At 44.0% G+C, this 6,118-nt stretch overlaps 1 protein-coding gene across 1 annotated transcript in view; it reads right to left on the minus strand.

Annotated features, from left to right (window-relative positions):
* Nucleotides 1–5,275, minus strand: part of RGS3 (regulator of G protein signaling 3) — a 143,342-nt gene extending 138,067 nt beyond the window's left edge. The window contains exon 1 of the mRNA XM_060300577.1: nucleotides 5,185–5,275. The gene's annotated coding sequence lies outside the window, so the exon portion shown is untranslated. The remainder of the gene's footprint in view (nucleotides 1–5,184) is intronic.
* Nucleotides 5,276–6,118: the final 843 nt, after the last annotated feature.

Raw genomic sequence — 6,118 nt, forward strand, 5'->3', positions numbered from 1 at the left:
ACTCCAACAAAGATGTTTAAAAAAGTAAATAAAGTGAATCAAAACCGTTACTGTTCTCATGCTGCAAAAAATAAAGAATTTTTTAAAAATTAAAAAAATAAAAGAACACTATAACTAGGATAATAAATGATTAAAACTAAAAAAAACACCCAGAGGGCTTCCCTGGTAGCACAGTGGTTAAGAATCCATCTGCCAATGCAGGGGACAAGGGTTCGAGCCCTGGTCCAGGAAGATCCCATATGCCGCGGAGCAACTGGGCCCATGCACCACAGCTACTGAGTCTGCACTCTAGAGCCCACATGCCACAACTACTGAGCCCACGCTCCTAGAGCCTGTGCTCCACAACGAGAGGCCACGGCAATGAGAAGCCCGCGCACCGCAACAAAGAGTAGCCCCGCTCGGCGCAACGAGAGAAAGCCTGCACACAGCAATGAAGACCCAATGCAGCCAAAAATAAAATTAAATTAAATTTAAAAAAACACCCAGAGCTCCCTGCATCCTGGAATAAATTGTTACATGTTGCCTTGTCTAAATTCTGATGAGGTAACTGCAAGAAGCAAACTCCAGGGAAGCTATTAGCAACTTAGCTTTTGCAGTCAGGTGGGAATGTGGATTCTACTTATGGAAGAAAATAATATGGATGTATTTAGTATAAAATGCAACAACCACAGCTGAGATCTGTGGCTCAGATGGATGACACTCAAGCTTGAATATAAAGCTTATGTAGACCAAAGCCTTTTTCTGGATCAATGTAATGTGATGATGAACTGTCTTCCAGTGGACAGTAGCAGATCATACAGGGACAGAGGTCATGGCATCTAGAGATCCCAAACATTCTCCAAGAGAATTTCCTTGGGAACTAGGGAATATATCTAGGTTGGTTTTACTAGAACTGTAACTGAGAGCAGTGGCATGTATTCCTTTTGCTTCCAGATTCTTACCAATCACCTTGGACGCCTTTTTCTGCTCCCACCACTTACTGAAACTGTTCACTCAGAGGTCATCACTGACTTCCATATTCTGAATATCATTTGCCTCTTCTCAGTCCTCATCCCCCTTGCCTTAGTTTTCCTCCCACTTCTCTGAAAATTCCTCTATTTTATGGCTCTTCCTGCCTCCTAGTGAGAGTATGCTACCCAGTTGTGCCCTTCAGTCTCCCTCCTTCCTCAATATTCTCCCCCTCTGAGATCTCATCCACTCCTACTTTTACTCTCAGCTACCTGTTCTGATGATGACTCCTGGATCGCTCTGCAATGCCAGGGCCCAGGGCCACCTCTGCTTTGACACACGAACCAAAAATCTCCTTCCTCTCCGCACCCACCCTCCCCCCAACAGCTCACCTAGACTGTAGCCCTAATTGTCTGCTTTCGTATCTTTCTACCCAGCTAACTGTGAACAATTCTAATGCAGCGACTGAGATGTGTCTTCTTAGTAGCTGCTACTGCCCAGCCTAGTCTGGCACACATTTTAAAAAGGCAAATCTTGCCAGGGAATTCAGATCTAAATTGGCATATAAAGTATAGACTGTGAATAGTCAAAATTACCCTCAAATAAGCCTTTAGTCACCCATAAAATGCACATTGTATTGTGAATCAAAAGGGGAACAGAAAATTCACCTTCTCTGTCTTGCATTCCCTCCGGGATGTATTTTCACTGAGTGCAGAGCCAGAACAGCCCCCACCAGCTGCATTATAGTCTGTCACTCCCTCACACTTGTGCTCCATGTTTGAGCCCCGCGCACTGACTGAATTTCTGTAAGTGAAAAGCATAGATAGCCAGGACTCCACTGAAAGGTTTGATGAATGAATTCCTTTATCTTCCCTTAAACTGGTTCTTCCTTTTAACTTCACAATTTCTGATGACAGCACCTCACTGTCAGGCTGAAAATTCAACTCGTCCCTCTCCCTCACTCTTTCTTTCCACTTTCCAGCTTCTTAATTCTTCCTCTGCACAACTTCCCTTTGTCTCCATTCTTACTGCCACATACATGATCCAGGCCCTGGTCACCTCCCATCTTGACTTCTATGACAGCCTCCTATGACACAGAGCTGGTCTCTCTCCAATTCTTGTTTCACTGCCATTAGATTAACATTTTCTAAAGCACTAATTTAGTTCTATCACTCCTCTGTGCAAAAGCCATCAGTGTTATCAGATAGAGTCCACTCTCTCCAGGCTGGCATTCAAGGCCCTAAACTATCTAGTCACAAGTTATCTCCAGTCCTACATTCCACTCTTCCCAGACAGGAACGCTACACCCCTTGCCTATCCCCCAAACTTTTCCCACTTCCCTCTACCTAAAGGCCACCTCCACAAACATCTCCACTTGCCAAAACTTAATTCAGCCTCAGATGGGAGTACCCAAAGTACCCCTTTCTTCTTACCACTATAGCTCCTTCTTTGTACCACTCAGCTCACACTGCTACATTAAATGTACCCCAGTGGAGGAGATATGTCACTGTGTTTTTTATTCATTCACTCATTCAGCATATGTTATTGAGCATTTACAATGTGCCAGGCAGTCAACCCGGTGGTAAAGATACACAGTGAAGACAGATGCCAGTCATAGAACTGAGAGTCTGGCAGTGGAGGGTGGCAACGGATGAGCTGTGAGGAAAGGGTATGAGAGGAAAGGGGAAAGAGCGGAACCTCACCACGACAGTGCTCAGAAAAAGCTCCCCAAAATAATAACACACAAGCTGAGATCTAAAGAATGAGTAGAAAGTCGCCAGGCAGAAGGAGGAAGAAAAGAATTTGATAGGTTAAAGGAAGAGTATGGGGGAAGAAAAAGTCTGAAGGTAAGAGAGGACAGGGCTTAATAAAAGAACCAAAAGAAAAAATCTGACTGTAGCGCACAGAAGGAGGTGAGAGTTGAGGGAATTGGGGCTACCGAAAACAAGTAGGGCCCAACCAGGTCACAGCCCTATCTTGTAAGGCTCGTAAAACAAGCAAAAGAGGTTGGGTTTGACCCTGAGGGCAAGGAAGAGTTTTTTTGTTTGGTAGGTTTTTTTTTTTATTATTTTATTTATTTATTTATTTATTTTTGGCTGCTTTGGGTCCTCTTGCTGCACGCAGGCTTTCTCTAGTTGTGGCGAGCGGGGGATACTCTTTGTTGCAGTGCGTGGGCTTCTCATTGTGGTGTCTTCTCTTGTTGCGGAGCATAGGCTCTAGGTGCGTGGGCTTCAGTAGTTGTGGCACGCAGGCTCAGTAGTTGTGGTGCATGGGCTTAGTTGCTCCACAGCATGTAGGATCTTCCCGGACAAGGGATTGAATCCATGTCCCCTGCATTGGCAGGTGGATTCTTAACAACTGTGCCACCAGGGAAGTCCCCAAGGGAGAGTTTTAAGGAAAGGAGTAACATGACCATATTTTCACATTGGAAAGACGGGAGAATGAATGGGAGCAGGGGTTGATGCAGTGACCCAGATGAAAGAAGATGGAGGCCTGGACTAGGGTAAGAGCAGAAGGAACAGAGAGGAGCATAAATTTGGATTCTATAGCTAATAGGATTTGGTGATTCCCTGAACTCAAAGGGGCCATGATAGGAAAAGGTCAGAGATGATCACATAGCCTAGACCATTGCTTTGCACATAATAGGTGCTCAATTAATATTTGTGGACTGAATGAATGAACAATAAATAAATTACTGAATGAACAACTGTACCAATGAATGAGAGGCAGAGAAGAGTAAGTTATTTTTGGAGATCCTTTCCAAGGCAGAGCCATCATTAGAAGTAATACAGATGCAAGAAAAAAATCCAAATTTGTTGGTTTACACCCTCCCTATATTAAGCAGGGGAAATCTCATCAAGATAAATTTAGGAGACACAAAGCAATATAAGCGCCTCAGATAGCCTTTGATGCTTCTACCTGCCCAAATGCTGCCTCCCTGAGTCTCTGCCCAGCTGATGATCTGTCAGGACCATCAATAGTCCCCAACTTCCCCAAATCCTAGGCCTCTGTGCATGTTCCAGAATTTTCCACACTCTTGAAATTGTTCTTCTAATGAGAATCTAAATTGTTCAAAGGCTGATTCATTCATTCATTCATTCATTTACTGAGTGCCTACTACATGCTGGAGCTATAAGTTGGGGCTATAAGCATGACACAACAGACACAGCCCAATCCCTCCAGGAGCTTCCAGTCCCCTTGAGCACTTAAATTAGATCACTTATGTAAAGGGTGAAATGTAGCTTTTCCTCCATTTACTCACAAAGAAGTCTCTTTGGCTGTGTATACAGACGCTCTCAGAAACAACCAGAGGCCTCCAGTCTTAGAAGAATATCATTTTCATAATGTAATATCACCACCTAGTGGTCTCAAACAACTTTACCATTTGCTCCAGTGAAACTTCTAGCTATATTCCTATGAATGACTCCCCACCATCTCTCCAGAACATTTCCTTTCTCTATCAAGATAATCTAGGGGTTGATCCTCTAACATATAATAAGTACTTAATATTTTTAAAATAAATGTATAAACAGAAGAGCAAATTAATTTCATACCTTAGTACCTTATAGCAATTGAAAATTTATAATTTTTTTCTCCCACATTCTTCTGGATTCCAAAGAACCTCTAATCATTTTCATCTAAAAGCAAGAGGCATTTCTGTCCTTAATTCAGCGAGCAATTCCTTTAGGCACATTTGAAAACACTGATTTTTTTAAGGGTCACTGCCACGGTGAATGAAAACCCTGACTCCCTCCCTCCAAAGGGAGCTTTCTGTAATCCAAAAACAATGAAGAACAGAGTCTGTTACCCCAGATGTCAGGACCAATAGCAAAACAAAAGACAGCTGGCTCTGCAAGGATGAGAGTGTGGGCACAGAATGTCTGAAGATGCTTTCACTGACTCTGCTTCTGCACACAGGTCAAACTGGGCCAGGTGTCATTGGGAAGTATGCTCAGAAAACCAAGGCGAGCAAATAAAGTGGCCTATCCCTAGTAGAGATCACACAGAAAGTAGAAAATAAAAACAACAACAACAACAAAACAGAATCTAGTTTCTTAGGAACAAAAGTCTCGCCAGACAGTACTCAAACAGACCAAGTCTTAAGTCCTCCTGTCTGCTCAAGTGCGTAGAGCAGATCTCCAAGCGATTCTGGCTGGAGCCTCCTGGCTATTAGGCCTCGATTCTCCCGACTCCTATGGCCCAGATGGTGGGGAAACGGCAGTTAGCAACAGTTACCTGGCTCCTTCTCTCTCAGAACATTGGGAGGCTGAAACAAAGGGTTCATGAGGGCTCCTCCCCATCAGTCGATTCTTTTCTACAGGGCCTCATCCTTCCTTTCAGATTAAGATTGTCAGCTGTGCATAAAGAGAGGGAATCAGAGAGGCATCAGAACACAGTGGAAGAGACAAGGACTCAGGTTCTAAGCCCAACCCCCTTCACTTGCTGGCCTTTGATTTCTGGCAGATTACTTAACCTCTCCAGCAAGTCCACCAGGTACTGTTGTGCAGTGGACCAACACTAGGGTTGTTGGTGTTGCTCAAATTGTAATCACCGTAGATTTGTATATTCATTGAAATAATTTTTAGCAGGTAGTAGTAAAGTGTCTTAAAGGGTCCCTTTTTTCTAATTCACCCAAAGGCTCCAAATGGGCTATCATCAGCCCTTTATTCTGAGCCTGAGTTTCTTAAACTATAAAACAGAGACAATCCACACCTACCTATAGAGTTGGCCAGAGAACCAATAAAAATAGTGGGTATAAAGTGCCTTGAAAACTGTAATGTGGTATGTAGATGATATTTCCCTAAATTCTGTTTATGATTATCCAAATTTGAGGGACTGGCATAACAAAGATGAAACAAGTTTCAGCCTACAATATTTTTTCTCTCTTTGAAAATAGAAGCAAAGGCCAGTATTCAGATAGCAAATATCTTCTCACTCAAAATATGTCATGATTCAAAAGGTAACTCTGGGGCTTCCCTGGTGGCACAGTGGTTGAGAGTCTGCCTGCCGATGCAGGGGACGTGGGTTCGTGCCCCGGTCCGGGAGGATCCCACGTGCCGCGGAGCGGCTGGGCCCGTGAGCCATGGCCGCTGAGCCTGCGCGTCCGGAGCCTGTGCTCCGCAACGGGAGAGGCCACAACAGTGAGAGGCACCACGTACCGCAAAAAACA

This window comes from Globicephala melas, chromosome 6 (genome assembly GCF_963455315.2).
Source record: "Globicephala melas chromosome 6, mGloMel1.2, whole genome shotgun sequence".
NCBI classification, from domain to species: Eukaryota; Metazoa; Chordata; class Mammalia; order Artiodactyla; family Delphinidae; genus Globicephala; species Globicephala melas.